This window comes from Corvus moneduloides, chromosome 3 (assembly GCF_009650955.1).
Source record: "Corvus moneduloides isolate bCorMon1 chromosome 3, bCorMon1.pri, whole genome shotgun sequence".
Taxonomy (NCBI): domain Eukaryota; kingdom Metazoa; phylum Chordata; class Aves; order Passeriformes; family Corvidae; genus Corvus; species Corvus moneduloides.
The window spans coordinates 47,619,678-47,636,369 of NC_045478.1; the positions used below are offsets into that span (position 1 = coordinate 47,619,678).

General features: G+C 46.5%; 1 protein-coding gene across 1 annotated transcript in view; it reads right to left on the bottom strand.

Moving 5' to 3' along the window:
- SCML4 (Scm polycomb group protein like 4) overlaps window positions 1-15,698 on the bottom strand; it is a 79,510-nt gene extending 63,812 nt beyond the window's left edge. The window contains exons 1-2 of the mRNA XM_032101397.1: window positions 15,469-15,698; window positions 14,657-14,816 (exon numbers count right to left, since the gene is read on the bottom strand). The gene's annotated coding sequence lies outside the window, so the exon portion shown is untranslated. The remainder of the gene's footprint in view (window positions 1-14,656; window positions 14,817-15,468) is intronic.
- Window positions 15,699-16,692: the final 994 nt, after the last annotated feature.

A 16,692-nucleotide genomic window follows, 5' to 3' on the forward strand; every position in this document is an offset into this window, starting at 1 on the left:
GAGGTGGCCAAGGCAAATGTGCACAAAAAAGGGACAACATAAAGGCAATTCCTTCCTCCTCTCTCTATCTTACATGGAACCAGTAGCCCCACTTCTGATATCACAGAGAAACAAGAAGAAAAACAGTGGACTTAGTGTCCAACTTTGGCGAGCTGCAGGAGTGGGTGGGGTTCCGCTTGCAGATCTTTGCCTCAGACTGTGGTTTACCATTTGCAAGACAAGGTCCCAGAAAAAAACCTTGGATCCCTCCCATCACTGCCCTGAGACTTCCTGTCTCAGCTTCTGTGTATGCACAGGTGCCATTTTGTTTTCCTAAAAAGACCGTCTTAAAAATCCCCTGCCCTGAAATCCTGAGGGTGGCAAAATGAAGTGGACTGCTGGGGGACCTGTCCAGGAGCCATGCAAAGCTCCCTCAGGGATCTTGGAGAGGCAGGATGGAGAGCTAAGGCTGAGGGCTGAGTATTATAAGTTTGGTATTTATTATACAAGTAGACACTCCTGCAGACTTTCAAGTTCTGCTTGCCAAGCCTTCCTATCAGCCTACCTCCACTTCATTTCTTCACCTCCCCTGCCTCATCTGAGCATCCTCCCCTTGGTGCTGACAGGCTGCAAAGCCTTCAAAGGATATAGGTCCTCTCCTCCACTGCCTCCATTATACATACTCCTGCTCATGAGACCCTGCATCCTTCGCCAGCATCCCTCTGGATATAGGGAGGTGTAATGGAGGGCTGCTCCCTTTCCAGGCTACAGTCAGCCTCCACCTGCTTCTCCGTTACCCTGCCTTGGACCATTTGCATTTCCAGTGCCTGGGAGGACTGTAATGCAGAGCACACCATTCTTCTCTCCCTGACCTACCAGGTGTGATTTCCAACACCAAGATCCTCAAGTATCAGTTTGCCCAACTCAAACCCCAAGAGCTGGAGAAGCAAAGATGCCCAGTATGTCTGACAGTCTTACATTAACTAATTATTAGATGGCACTGGAACAAATCTTTCTGTAAATACATGGATATTCAGCCTATAAAACTGAGGCTGTGATTCTGAGCAAGTGATTTAATTTAAACTGGGCTTTGTAATGTAGCAAGTCCTGTTTCACATATCCAGCCAAGTAATTGCTAGTTGAGACACCCTGGCTTCTGATCACACACTTTGCCAGTGTAATTTATAGGTTTCTTTCCAGAAGTCCTCTCCTGCCATTATCTTTGTTACCAGGGAACTTGCACAGTAAACAAATGAACCTTCCTGAGCTACAGGCACACAAAGCAATATCTTATTTCTCTACAAGCTTTAGACCAGCAAAGAAACACCAAGCTCTCTTTCAAATGCAGTTAGTTCCTTTCTCATCTTCTCTGTCTTGTGCAGAAACCAGACAATTTAATCACTTGGTCTTGTGTAAAGCATTTGACACTGTCCTACATGACATCCTTATCACTAGTCTTGAGGCAGGAATTTGGTAGGTGTACCACTCAGTGACTATGGAATTGGCTGGATGGTGAAACTCAAAAAGTTACAGGCAACAGCTCGATGTCCAAATGGAGCCAAGTGAAGAGTGGCATTCCCCAAGGGTAGGTGTTGAGATGAGCACTGTTTAACAATCTTTATTGGTGACAGCAGGATTGAGGAGACCCTCAGCAATTTTGTCAATGACACCAAGCTGAGTAGTGCAGTGGACATGCTGGAGGGCAGGGATGTCATCCAGAGGGACCTTGGCAGGTTTGAGAGGTGGGACTGTGCAAACCTTGTCAAGTTCAACAAAGCCAAGTACAAGGGCCTGCACCTGGGTTGGGGCAATCCCAAACACAGATACAGGCTGGATAGAGACTGGATTGAGAGCAGCTCTGACGAGAAGGACCTGGAGGTTTTGGTTGCTGAGAAGCTCAGCATGACCCGGCAATGTGCACTTATAGCCCAGAAGGCCAGCTCTCTCGTGGGCTGCATCCAAAGCAGCATGGCCAGCGGGTTGAGTGAGGTGATTCTGCCCCTCTACTCTGCTCTCCTGAGACCCACCTGGAGCACTGTATCCAGCTCTGGACCTTCCCCAACATCAGGATGTGGACCTGTTGGAGAAAGTCCAGAGAAGGACCACAAAGATGACCAAAGGGCTGGAGCACCTCTCTTGTGGAGACAGAGTGAGGGACTTCAGCCTGGAGAAGAGAAGGCTCCATGGAGACAACCTGGTCTGATCCCTGAAATCATCTGTAATTAACAGAAAGAATCCCTAGAACAGAAGATGGAGTCAAGTTGAAAAACTCCCTGTCTTCCCCAGATTCAGTTTAAAAAGAAATATAAGGAAACTTTATATGGTAAAAGAGAAAATTGTCATGATGAACAGCTTGAGGTGTTCTGGATGTTTTGTGTTGGTATTTATTGCCTCCTGTGCTACTCTCGATGTTTCACTATGGCTTACATACTGCCATCCTGAGTTACCTTGCCAAGTAAGTGAGTTTCTAATACAGAAACAGCCCCTGTCCTGAGTACAGTTGCCATCATTCCCCACCTTTCTTGAGCCCACAATATGGGATAAATTCCCATTTTTCCTTCCTTGCCAGATTATATCTACGAAGTGAAATCACCAGGGCTAGTGTGCCTATTTTGGAAAAGAGATGTGGAACTCTCCTCTTTCCCATTGAAATGCGCTTTGCAGGCAGTCTGAGCACTGAGGAAGCAGTCCACAGCTTCTCCAGTCGCACACAAATGATATCCCAGCAGCATGCTGAGGAACCCTGGGGTGCTTGGCAGACGTGTCCAGCCCCGCTGCTCCCACACCAACCCATGTTCTGCCTCCCATTCCACCACCAGTAATAGTCAGCTACTGACCCCATGATGGTTTATCTCCAACACCAACACACCTGACTGGATCGTGCATACCAGAGCTGATGTGCCTACCATAGATATCTGTCCCAAGAAATAAATTAGCCCCCTAAATCTGAAGAACTGATATTACAAAAGTCAGTAGGGAAATATCTTTTTTTGGACAGAGGGCAGGAATTTCACACATTTCTCACATAAAATTAACTTTATTCCTTAGGGATCTGATGCACTTTTATATTACATTTTGAGAAATAATACTTATAAAAGAGTCATCCTTTTCTGGAATAAACTGGAGTAGCTCTTATGTTTCTGTCTTTAGAGATTTCAGGGACCACAGATTCTGAAGACGTTGAAAGCTTCCACTTCCACGCATGAGAGGTACATTTATATTCAAACCGCATTTTAACATTTTAATTGGACAGCATGAATAAAAGGATATTCATTTAATAATTAAGTTCAGGAATAAGAAAAGCATGTGCATTACTAACTAGAGACTGCTGCATTAACCAGGAATGTTTGGGAACCGGATGGTCACCCTAGTGCTTCTGTTTCCCACTCCAGCAGAAAATCTTCTGGTGCCTAAGTGATCACTAGGCAGGCTGGCAGAGGGTAGTGGGGATGTTTCAGGACATCAGCTGTGATTTTTTTCCCTGCTCTTGGGAAGGCAAGTTCTGGTCATTCACAAGCTTGCTGTCTGCCTGGACACTGGATCTGTCTTTGGGGGAGGCTGGAGGTGGCTCCCAAAATGCAGATTAGATACAATTAGATTAGATTAAAAGCATGCTGGGAAACTGCAAAATATTCCGGACCTAAGACTGAACCACGGGAATATCATGCAGCAAGTTAGCAAGGAGCAGCTCACTGTGACTGGGGAGTAAAGCTTTGCTAACTGGGGCTGATTATTAAAGGACACAGCACTCTAGAGTAAAGTTCACCCCTGTTTGACTATATCTGTAATTCATTTTCTAAATAAATATATAACCTTTGCTTTTCAGAACTGTTTTGATCCATTTCCTCCTCCAACTAACCACCATTTTCTGGTTTCTCCATGATTTTTACATTGTGTTTGGCAACAACCCTGTTTTCATCACCTAGAAACTCAATATTCAGAGCAAAACCTCTCCAGTTGGCTCATGTGTCAGAGTCTGCATACCTTCAGTAACAGAATCTGCAAAACTGTACTGATTAAATGTCTGCTTTCACTGCTATTTAGAAAAACACACCCCAGATGAAAGGTCCCTCTGATTGAATTTTCAGTTGGTTTGTGCTTGCAGGGGCCCGTCACTAGAAAGCACACTTCCAAACCAGATCCGAGGGCAACTAACAGAAAGCTTTCAGACATTTTATGGAAACAAGTCTGGCCCCTGTGTAATTCTGACCATGGCTGGTGAGAGCAAACACAGAGCACTAGCAGAAGGCATATGTGCTCTTGCAGTACAGTTTAAACCTCTGCAATAGGGCTCTGTGGGACCAGGGAAGAACTCGCATTGCATACTCAGTCCCTGCACACAGGGATTTTTTCCCCACCACACACTGATTTGTTTACTGGTTCTCAAGGTGTCACTATGTTCATATTTTTATGTCTGTATCACAGAATTGGCAAGAGACTTCTAGAATGTAAATGTCTTCCATTCCTGGCTACATTTCTTCTAACTAATTGGGACAACAACTCAGGTAGCAAAGACAACTCCTCGCAGTTCTGTGGAGATACCAGGGGCTGCCAAGGAAGAACTGCCTCCATGTACAGGCTGAGGCACACAGCAGCCTGAGACCGACAGCAGCCACCCACAGCAGCATATTCCGAGGTACCACAGAGGTTTCCATGCTCAGTGGCAGCAGGGGCTCTGCAAGCTGCTCAGTGTCTGAGGACTGTCCCACTATATGAATCACTAGAGAAGCAACACACAGCATGACTGGTGGCACCTGCCTTCCCTCAGGAAGGGAGACCCTGCTCCAACACCTGCCAAGCACAGTGGGCACTTGGTGAGAAGGGCTCAGGGTGCCTGCACAAGCCTTGGCCCGAAGGGTGGACTGTTGTGCTCCCCCATCACCCGAATCCCCCTAATCCAAAGCCTTCATAAAGCCCCTCCCTGCCCCAGGCACACTGCTTCCCTGCAAAGTCAGTTCAAAATCGTCCGATAAAACATTTCAGCTTTTAACTTCTTTCATTTGCCAGTGAGAAAGCACAAATGATTATGAGACAGATAAAATATCTGCAGGTCACAGTTCATTCTGCCTGCACCTCTGTAGGGGATGGTCACATTGGATGGAGGTAAGTCATCCTTTTTTAATGTTTGTGTGTGTGACCACATCACTTATGGACAACTCTTTGTGGCAGTGTTTGAGACAACTAATGTGTATCTCTTCAAGAGATCTCTGTGATGTTGCAAAGAAAAGGAAAATGCAGATTGAAAAGCTTCTTGTGTCTCTCTTGAAAATCCAAAGCAGTCTCTAAATGTGGATTGTGTGTGTTTCAGGTGCCCACAGTAGAACAGGCAAGGTGGCCTCCCTCTGCAAACTCTTCCCTCCGCACCTTAAAGTCCAAAGTCAGATTTACTCTCTTGTGATGTAATTCCTACAGGATCCAGTACCATCAATGTCATCATCCCCCAAATTCTTCATTGGAAGACATTATCTCTACTCAGAGTTTATCCTATTTTCCCTGCAAGCTTCTTTGCTCCCTTATCATCTCTGGGAACAGATAGTTTTAACATACTTCATTCAGAGATATATTCTGCACTTGCAAGGAGCCTGCAAGGGGCTGTGGCACAGTGCCATCCATAGCATGTGATGACTGGTACCGGGAGGGATTTTCTGACTTTATTTGTTTAATTTCCTCCCACTTTCCTCTAATTTTACATTCCCTTATGGAGCAGTCTCCTGGCCTTCGCAAACCATCTTTTCTCTTCTGATTCTTTAAGACACCTAGGTTGACCAGCCTGAGCTGCCCCCTCTAGCAATCACGAGGCAGCATGACCAGAGTGTCAGGCTTTTCACTGTCCCAGAATTAGCATAAGAAACTGGCATATGGACTGTGACTGTAGGCAAATGTGACCTTTTCAGAGGCTGACTTTATTTATTTATTCTGTTGCCATTTATTTCTGTTTTAAAAAAAAGTCATGGATGGTAGTGCACTGTCTCCTGGACCTACTAACAATAAATAATTACAATACCTCTGACTAGCAACGCTTCTTCATTAAACAGTAATTAAGATTGCAGTCACAGCCTGGGACACAGGCTGAGTGTACAGCAAGACCACTGTTAGCATTTCCAGTTCCTCTGCACTTTCATTTAGCTGGTAAAGTGCCAGACACGAGTGCCCCCATGTCTGTACATGTTTCTGCATGCTGGCACTGATGGGAGAAGTAACTGAGTGGCACACAGAGCTCTGTTTGCCACTGGACCTGTGTATCACATATTTCTGTAAATTCACATTATTTTGGGGAAAACCAGCTCATATGAGGTCTTAAACCACACAGATAGGCATGCGTGGCAATTTTTGCCTGCTCTGGAAAGCTCTCTCCCTCTTTGGCCCCAGGGACCATTTTCCTTGGCACAGCCTCCCACAGGGCTCACTGTCAGCTGCACCCTTTGAGTTGTGCTCTGAGTCCCCCAAGCACACGCGAGAGAGGCTGGAGCCTCACATCTTTCCTCTCCCAGCTCCCTGCCTGCTCTGAAGCTTTCACCCAGGCAGGAGGATGAGCTTCTCTGTGCTCATCATCCCCTCCCGTATGTCCCTCTGCATGAGACCTCTGTATCTGCAGAGCTAGATATTAATGAGCTTGAAAGAACACACCAGATTCCAAATTAATTAGAATAAATCACCCACCAGAAGTCTCAATCAGTCCTGCTCTCCCCATTTCACAGAGGTGGATGTTCCTGCGTGCCTACCTCCATATCACGTACCCTGACCTCCCTTCATTTTCTCCTCCTCAAATGGCAGCCTACAGCCTACCCAGGTAAATAAATAGCTACAGCATAGAATCATAGAAACATTTAGGTTGGAAAATATCTCAGAGGTCATTGAGTCCAACTGCTAACCCAGCACTGTCAAGTCCACCACTAAACATCAGCCCTTCCCTGGACAGACCCTCTTGCTCCACGTGTTCTAAGTTCACAGAGGGACACAAGCCCCGGCATGAGGTTAATGGTAGCTCGCCTGAGCAGATCTTTCTTTTTGACAAGGACAGATCCTTGAGTTTCTTTGCCATCTCAGCATCAGTCCCTGCTGTCGGCAGAGGCTCCCACTGCTAAGTGTGTAAAAATAGTGCGGAAAGAAAAAAAATCAATCATAATTTTTGCAGTATTGTCTCCCACTTTAATAACCTCATTTAATTAGAAATCATAGGCAAAAACCATGGCAGGTAAATTTAATATAAATTCCAAAACAACTGAGATTGAAGGAATTTCACCATCTCCAATAATCTTGTTAAGAAAAATATCCCTGAAGTTGCAGATTTCTCCCAGGTGTCTCTCCTCATACCACACAGCTCCATCCTAAACTAACCATCCTAGAGGACTGGCACAGGCCACCAGCACATTTTTGGGTCTGCTGCAGGATGCCCTGACACACCCGAGAGCAGCTCTAGAAAGCACACAAACCTGTGGTCATGCAGGATCAGGAAGCAGGCTGAAATAGCAACACCGTGGTCAGTCCCATTAGCCTAATCACCTGATTTTTTTTGTTGTTCCAGAGCAGATTCACCTTCATCTAGTCTGCTGTGAAGAGGAGAAGAGCTATGTTTTCAGGTTTTTTAGCATCACCCAAGAAACCCATGTTCTGCGAGGGAAGGATATTTGCACAGGCTTAACTTCAGTGACCTGATACAACTACAGCAATCCCATGAGGAATACAACGTGTTTCCAAAAGTTCTTGAGCTGAGCTGAGGGCGCAGCAGGACTTGCACCCTGCAGGCACACTGCTGACTCTCACACATATGGAAAAGGCTGAAAAAAGCCATAAGGAGGGGGAACAACAACACTTTTTCCCCAGAGCACACACTGCCCATGCCTACAGCCTCCGCAGTGAAGCAGGATGGGTCCAGCAGCCCTGGGGTCTCCAGGCAGCCGGCAGCAGAGCTCCCAGCATGCAGGGAGAGATCCCTTTTTGTGGGAAGGGAGACATACTACACTACACACATGGGTAGAGCCCAGCCATGCTGCTCACTGACCTACACGAATGGGACTTCCCAGGTGAGTGAGTGAAGGCAGGAGAGCCAAGCCTGACAAAACCAGAAGGGTCACTGCAGCCCCTCCTGAAAGGCAGCAGCATTGGGGCACACAGCAGAGCCTTTGGCTGGGAAACAGGGAACACAGGGACAGAGGAACCCATCTTCTCCTAGCTCTTGCATCCCACCCAGCAGAACTGCCCTCACTCCCATGCGAAACACGAGTTCAGCCAGGACTTAACCCTGAAAAACTTTCCTCTTGTATCCCCCTGAAGCCTAAGGGACTGCAACCACCTCTGAATGTGTGCCAGCTCAGAGGTGACACAACAACCTACACAACAAGCAGCACCCTCTCTTCCCACATTTCAAGGAAAACTGCTCGTATATCAGCACTAGAGTGGTGTTTTAGATTGCTAGGCGTCCTCTTGAATAACTAAACAGCAGTGAGTAATAGGTATTTACATACATTACGGTCTATTCCCCCACTGGAAGGCGATTTGTGCTGATAACTTCCATTAATGTTAAAGGGAGTCGTTCACATAAATCCTCGGCGCATTAATGGCCCATGAGCCTCCTCTGTGTAGTAGTTCGTGTTGCTGCATTTAGCGAGCGAGCGCGATATAAACGTGGCCAACTTAATATGCAAATAAATTCAAGTATTTACTGAGCCATAAGAGATAGTTACTAGGCACGTTTCATCCATCGTTTACAGGGAAATAGATGGAGGCTGCCAGATTAAATCGGGAGATAAATGCTATAAACATTTTTTTAAGGCAACAGGGTACTGAGTCTCCACATACACATAAATAATGATCATAAACAGTTTCTTGAAGACATCTCCTCTTCCATTTGTTTTCACTCTGCGAGTGTCTTTACTACACATCTGCACTGAAGCTCTGTTTGTTGCATTGCTGTTGCCTGGCAGTGGCACTGGAGTCCCTTCTCCCCCTCAGGGACAGAAGAGGGCCATGCACCATCCCTGCTCTCTCAATCACTCACTCACTCACTCACTCACTCATCACCTCCTTGGCAGCTGCACAAGCTGCAGGAAAGGAACATTCTCACCTTGAAAAGATGGGCCACCCACTACAATTCCCTTTTTCCCAGCACCAAAACGTGAGCCCTTCCTTTACTGGCACCTGATGCAGGAAAGAGAAGTGAGACTTTTTGCACCCTTTCTTCTCACAGATGCTTTATTGAGAAACTGCACTGGGCATTTGCAAAACAAGAGCCCTCACCAGGCCTGTGCTTTTCTGAGGCAGAAAACAGACATCTTCTATGGGAAACATATTTTAAAAATGCATCAGATACGGTATTATTGAAGTCCTCCTTCAGTTCCCTGTGCATGATTTCTAAGATGCCATGCCAAATGCTTGTGTCCTCCACAAGATATTTCCTCCTAGGGGTAATAAATGAAGTAACACTGATTCACTTTATTCTTTCAGATGCAGAACAAGGAAGAATTCTCTATTGCACAGTTCAATAGGATAGTTCCCGTGCACATACAAGCTCATGGAAATGTGTAGATGCGTATATTAAAAGGCCTTATCTACCTTATACTCCACAGCATCTGCTGAGCTGCAATCCCATTGATGCTGTGGGGTTTTTCATAGGAGTCACCAACAGACCCCTGAAGTCTTCCCAGAGTCCCTGTGTCAGCTATGGGTCGGTGCATCTGTCCAAGCTTTAGAGAACAGCACTGAGAGTGTGCAGGCCTTTCCCTGGAGAGCCAGAGCCAGGCACAGTGGCAGCTCAGCCCCAAACAAAAACGGTAGCAGAGACAAAAGAAAGCCTCACAATCTCTCAGGTTCTTTAATATGGGACCCCTACTTGTAATGTTGCCCTTTGGATTTGTCCTTAGCTAAAACCCCAGAGCTCTCTTTTGCCCTGTTCAGTGCCTGGCTCTCCTTTCAAAATCTCTTCTGAGTACCATCTCTGGCCAGGTTTGAAGACACCACCCAAATCTTTGCTCCTGCCTCCAGTCATGTTTCTCTCCCCAGAGTGCCCACAGGTGTCAATGGCTGCAAACCTTTGATGTGTACTTTGGAAATCAGATCATTCTACACACCGATTCTGTAAAACAGAGGTTCCACCAGAAAGCAGCTTGTGCCCCCTTGCTGCCTCCCCAGGAGAGCCTCCACGGCTGCTTGCAAGGTGCAGTGCTGGTCTCATGGCTCAGGTCTGACATTCTGCCCCAAATTCAGGCTGCTCTGTGGGGCTGGGGAGCAGCAGGTACCCAAGAGATGACTTTGGCAAGGGGACAGGAGGTGGCAACAGGACACACAGCAAACAAGAGCAGTGGTGATCCCTCATTCCCACCTTTCCTCTCTCATGCCTTGATAGACTGTGTATTTGAGTGACGCATTCCCTCTGACTGTGAGTTTATAGAGTGCCTAAACACTCACTGGAGCCTCTTAGGATGACAACTACCATAATTCTCAATAAATCTGCCTGTGGTGCGAGATAAGGTCTTGGGTTAAAAACCTACCTGTCTGTGGTGTCTTTCCTGGCAGGCAGGCAGGCAGGAAGAAATCATTGGGGGCTAATGCTGCTTACAGGCTTTCAGGTCAACAAGGACTTACCCTGCATTTTGGGGACATGGTGGTTTACGTGTTGTTCACAGTTAGCTTTTTTATTGAAACCTCAGGTGTGTGACACCTGCAGGAAGATGGGCTGAAAGAAGAAAGCATCTCATACCTTCCCTGCACCTCCCACCAAATAAAATACGATACATCCTGTGGTACCTCCTTCACACCATTGACACACAAGTGGAAGCATGAAGAGATGGAGACAAGCATCATGAAAAGGTATTTACACAACAGAGAGGTGGGGCAGCTCGCAGAGACCTGTCCTTCAGCAAAAGGCAGCATGCGCACACGTGCTGCTCCTATCCGAGGAGGGTCACAGAGAAACACAGCTTATTTGTTACACATTACTTGAGATCACAGGGGATGCCACAAGGAATCACCTATCACTGCACATGCTGTGGAATTCATCTCTGTAGTTCTCCCTGGGAAAGCAAGGATTGCCCAGGTGCCAGCAGAAGTCCAGCAGTTGAGCTGCCACTACTCCCTGGCACCCTGTGCTGAGGTGGGAGCAGTGTACAGGGCAGACACTGCTTCAGGTGCAGCACCAGTTCCAGCTATAGAGGAAAGTATATCTCTACCAGCATGTATTTGGGGTACAGCTGCAGGTGGCCTTAGCCAGCTGCCTGTCTCCTGAGCCAGGACCTTGGAGCTGCAGCGTGCTGGCAGGAAGGCAGGCAGTGCCTGCGTGCCAGGGCAGGGTTAACAGAGGAGTGAGACCTTGGGCCTCCCCCTCCCTGTGCCAGGTGCAGCCCCCTTCCCTCCTGCTCCAGCTGCAGCAGAGCTGTGTGGTCACCCAGGGTCTGTGTGGGGGGCAGGTGGGATCAGACCCTCTGTGAGGAATGGGTAACCAAAGCACTCAGAGCAATTTAGGGCACAGCTCTGAATGCTCCATTTCAGTCACACCTGTCATAAATAAAGAAAATGCCAGCAAATACTCCTGGGAGCCCCATGTATAAAAATACTTGAAGAAACGAGAGCAACAGCTGGCCCTGCAAAAACTTTTGTCAGTGTGACATTTTGAATGCCAAGCACACCAGGCATCCGTGCACATGCCAGGGAAGAGGAGCAGGAAACCAGAGGCATATTCCTGGCTGCACTGCCAACTGATGTTGGAAAGGAAACCCCATCGTTTGCGTCTCACACCCAAAGCAAACAGAGTAACAAACTCTTACAGGGGGAAAGAAAAAGGCATTTATAGCACCATTTCTTCTGTATGATGAGAATCACCCCTAAAGCTGAGGTCAGTATAAACTGCAGGGCTACAGCAAACCGTTCCATTCAAGAGGAATTATTCATCCTTCAGTGGAATATAATTACACATTCAGACTCTCTCTCTGGGCAATCCTTTATTCAAGCCAAATTTACACTATTTCCTAAAGGGAACTGTCAATCTTAATGAATGACTTACAGGTTCATCATCTTTAATAAGGCTTTATTTAAAAAATAACATCAGAAGTTTAGATCTTTAATTAATAAATTTTAACTCCACCTTTACTGCACGTCACCTTTTCTTTTGTTAATTCCTTCATTCTCATCAGCAGAAAAACTCGGTGCAAAGATGCTAGCTTAGATTATAAATTCTTTTCAATTTTATTAACCAATAGCAAATTAGCCAGTACCTTTAGTGCACCAATATATCATGATTCTGTTCAGCAGAGCAGTGTCTAATCTCCTGACACACAATTTTGAATCAAGTTTCTTTTCTAATATACAGCGAAATAAAGAGAAAATTTTGCTTCCTTTGTACAGGAAACCAGTTCCTCATGAGGCAACTTGTTATGACAGAATTAATACATGTAATTAATTTTTTCCCTCCAAGGTGAGCCTGGAATATTTTTCTTTGAATAAGTAAACCAATTATTGTTCATTCTCACTGTGGAGAGCCATCACCTGTTAAGCACTGTAGCTGCTCTTAATGGTCAGCTGGAGAACTCAGCTGGGAGTGTTTTATATAAATAAAGCTGACTCCTCCTTTGCACCATTTTAAAGCTGTAGAGAAAGAAGTAGGGTAGGATTTTAGGGTATTGGGGTATTATTTTCTCATTGCTACTTTTTTTTTTTAAAGACACCATGTGGCCATTGAGTATAGTTTATGAAACTATATGAACTAATTTCCCTTGTTTTATGAACTAAAATGCCCTGAAGAAAGCAGGGCTTTGCTGACTTCAGTGTTACCAAATATAAACATTTCATTTCTTTCCATTTTCAACAGAAATCATTGCCGCCTTGCTCTCATCAACTATTTCCTGAAAGTCTTCCTTACCCCAAAATGTGCTTTTACCCCTTGTATTTACTTGCCAGGTGTGTGTGGGTTCCCCGCCTTTTGCAGGAGGAGAGCTGCCTCGGTCTCCAGCTGAAAGTGCCCTGGGTGTTTCCAAAGTAGTGCTAGGAGTATGGCATAGCCTTAGTGATGTGAGTTCAGTTTACAGCAGGAAAGGAGCCCCTGAGCAACTCTGAGCAGAGCCCACTGAGAAGTGGTGATGCTGGGCAATTAGACCCATAGCATCATGGAATATTCTAAGTCTGAAGGCACCCACAAGGATCACTGAAGTCCAGCTTCTAGGATTCAACTCAAATTTGTTAAATCATCCCATATTCTACTATTGGGTTTGAGCTGGCTCCCACCAGAGCTGGATGCTGGGGGAGTCCAAGGATGCTGACAGGTCCCAGCATTGCCAGGGATGAGGAGGATGGATGCATCCCCACTGAGGCCAGCCCACGTCCCAGCAGGGAGGCCCTTGTCCGGGTGCCTCCCCAGCTGGCAGGGCTTACCTGTCTCCTGTTACTGGAATGTGAACGGACAACTGTCCCACACCTCACTTCCTTGCTTCACCCCACAACCTGACCTCTCTTGCTTTTTTCCTTTTCTTTAATATTACCTAAATTTGAGGGAGGGAAAGACATTGGGGAGACAGCTCAAGCTCCTGAACCTCTGGTACCATGATCAGGTACTATATCACCTTTCTCTCTAAAAAAATTTTTTTTGTGTTTAACAAAACTCCAAATCTTTGTGTCATGCACGGAACTAAGGGAATGGCTGAGGGGAAAGCATCCTATTGCAATTTCTTCTTTCTAGGTCCCATAGCCACCTGTGCAGTCATGTTTCAACCCTGCAGGTGATTAACCTCATGGCAAGTCACTGAATGCCCAAGAAAGAAAATTGCTGCTTTCTACCCACCCTTTTCCACAAAACATAAGGAAGTACTTGACTTAAACATTTCCAATACACAAAATAACAGAAACATCGGAGTTACTGTGCTCACTAACAAAGCGTTTCTCAAGGTTTACCTTCTGCAGTGTTTGTGGTTTAATTCAGCACATGTATTTTCCTGTTGGTAGATTTTTTTTCCAGTCCCTCTTTCACACTCAATCACTGAAAAACTTGTGCCCCTGGCAGTCTTTCTAATCTAAAGAACAGGTGCATCAGCTGACTAACTTTTATGATGGGGCAGAGGAGCTCTGCCTGATCGGGAAAATCAGTGTGACATCTGAATTAAAATACAAAGTCACCTGCAGCCGGAGAGGACTGGGAGGCACCTCATCTAAATAAAATTACGAAACCTAAACTTGCAAATCTCCAAGCCATGCCCTCAGCTGGTGTCAGATGAGGCTGGAGCCAGGAAAGTTACGCTGATTTACACCAGTGGCTGATTGAACCTGGTGTGCTGAGCTGCACCGGGAACCGGCAGCACGGTGGGATGGAGGATGCTCTAAGTACTCCTGTAGCACAAAGACACTCTTTAGACTCAATCCCTGCTCCCACAAATAACAACATCCCTTTCTTTGCTTTACTTCTCCCATTGTGCCCTTATTCAATTGGAAAAGCCCTTGGTCTGTCCTTGAGAAAAACATCTTCAGAAGCCTCTTTGAAATAAACCCAGGATTAAATAGCAATCCCCCTCCAAGCAGAGCATTCTAGCAACTTTCCTTCTGCAGCTCACCGGGTTAACTTTATTCCTGCCACAAGCCCCGCATGCATCAAATCCAAAAGCAACTTCTTTCTGCCAGACCGCTGCCGTCAGATGAGCCCCAGGCAAAGAAACCAACCCCCACAGCCATTCAGCAGCGATGGAAAGGTGGAATTACTCACTGAACCACGCCGGGCTTCACCCTCTGTCAGCAAAAGGTGGGTGCGGGCTGGGGCGGCAGCGGGCGCTTGGGGGCTAGGGAGGGACCAGCAGGGCTAGCCTGGTGCCCGCAGGCATTGCAGCCCCGTGCTCTGTCCTCCCTCAAAGTTAGCGTTAAAACACCTGAAAAGACAAACACAAACAGCTCTGCTCAAGTGTGCTCCTCAGTATCTCTCAGAAGCTAGAAGCCTGTTGGTGTTGAAGGAAAAGCCCAGCCTGCAAACAGTATTGCTCCCTTCAGTTTTCAGTTAGGCATAAAAATTCAACTTAACATCTGGTTTGAAGATATGAGGAGATTATAATTAAACTCATTGCTTTATGAACTGTACAAAAACCCCAGAACATGTGACATATATACTGTTTGCTACATATATTGCAATATAAGTTGCTTTTAAAATGGAAGACGCATTTACCTTGGCAGCAAAAAAAAGACCAGTTAGATTCAGGTTTGGAAAAGCCCGAAGCCAGGCTGCATGCAGAGTGCTCTGTAGTCAGAAGTCTTCACTAACTCACACACACCCCCACACAGACACAGAGCCACGCTCCCGCTGCTGCGCAGCACACGCCGGCAGCACCAGCTGATCTCTGCCCCTCTCCCCACAGGAACTGCTCCCAGGGCTCGGGAAGGATGTGCTTTGGGGAAGAGAGTCTCCAACTGAGGAGCTGCGAAGTTACCACATACAGACAAGCAGAACAAGAACTGCTCTGACAAGGCTGAGCGACAAACACCAGGCAGAGAAGAAGGAGAAGAAGAAGAAGCATGCTTTCCCCTTACCTATTGCTTAGGCCAAGACACTTAGCAGAGTCTTTAGAGAGCCTGGGCATTGGGACCCAAAGGGCAAAGGACTTACAGCACAGTCACAAGTACGCGGCAAAAGCCATCTTCTCCCTGTCTTTTAGCACAGTGTAAGTCTCCAGCAGCTCAGCTCTCCAGCTGCAAACATCTCATTAGACTAATGCATTCAGCACAGGCAGAAAACTCGATTTACCATAGCTACAGCAATGAATTTCCATTACGATGACAGCTTCAACCACATCATGTCCGGAAAAGCAGCCAACCACTGCCTTTTAAAGAACACACGCATTTTACACGCAGAAAACGAGGCCTGCGTGGCGGCTTTCCTTTCCCTTTGCAACTACATTGAGAAGAAAAATTGCCATTTCTTTTTATTTTGGAAATTCCGCAACCCGAAAGGTAAAGACATTTGGACTCTTCCTGCCCCCTCTCCCCCCCTCAAAACAGCACTGGCTTTTGCAATACCGTGCGTTGGGCTGCAGCGAGAAGGGGTGTTTGCAACATTTCTGGTCTCACTACCCCTCCTCTGTTGCCATGGAAACCGGACTGTAGCATCAGCCCTTTGTCCCACTCCTGCAGCAGCCTGGCCCGATGCTGAGCTTACGTGATGTGCCACGGTCGGGAAGGACCAATGACTTCGGTTTTGATAATTTACATGGAAATTGGGGGAATAGTGCCTGGCATCTTTCTGCCAGCGACACTGAGGGTGTGTGCATACAGTGCTGCTCATGCACACACACATGCACCTCTACACAAACTCACAAAGTCGGCTCTGTGGAGAATCTTACAGGTATGGCCAGGCAAAAATACCCATAATATATAGAAATACCAGTTATGGCTACCGTGCCATGCCACTTGGGCAGAATGCAGGAGCAGCTTTTCATTGAATTTCCAGTCACTCATCACAGAAAGTACCAGTTCTTCCCTTGTTTAGCACAGCACTAGCAGCTCTTACCACCGAAAAAAAAAAAATTCTGTAGTACATATGATAAATAATGGTCATAATAATCCTGCCATGCTCCATTGACTGTGCTAGATCAAATTATCCCAGCAAAGGGGTTTGTCACAGTTGTTCGTGAGTGTTGCACAGCTCCCCGCTGCCCACTTCACGCGCTTACATATATTGTTACTCAGTATTCATGGCAAGCCAAACGTGCTCCTCACCTCTCTTTATTTCCAGTCCCATGAATGCCTCACCAGACA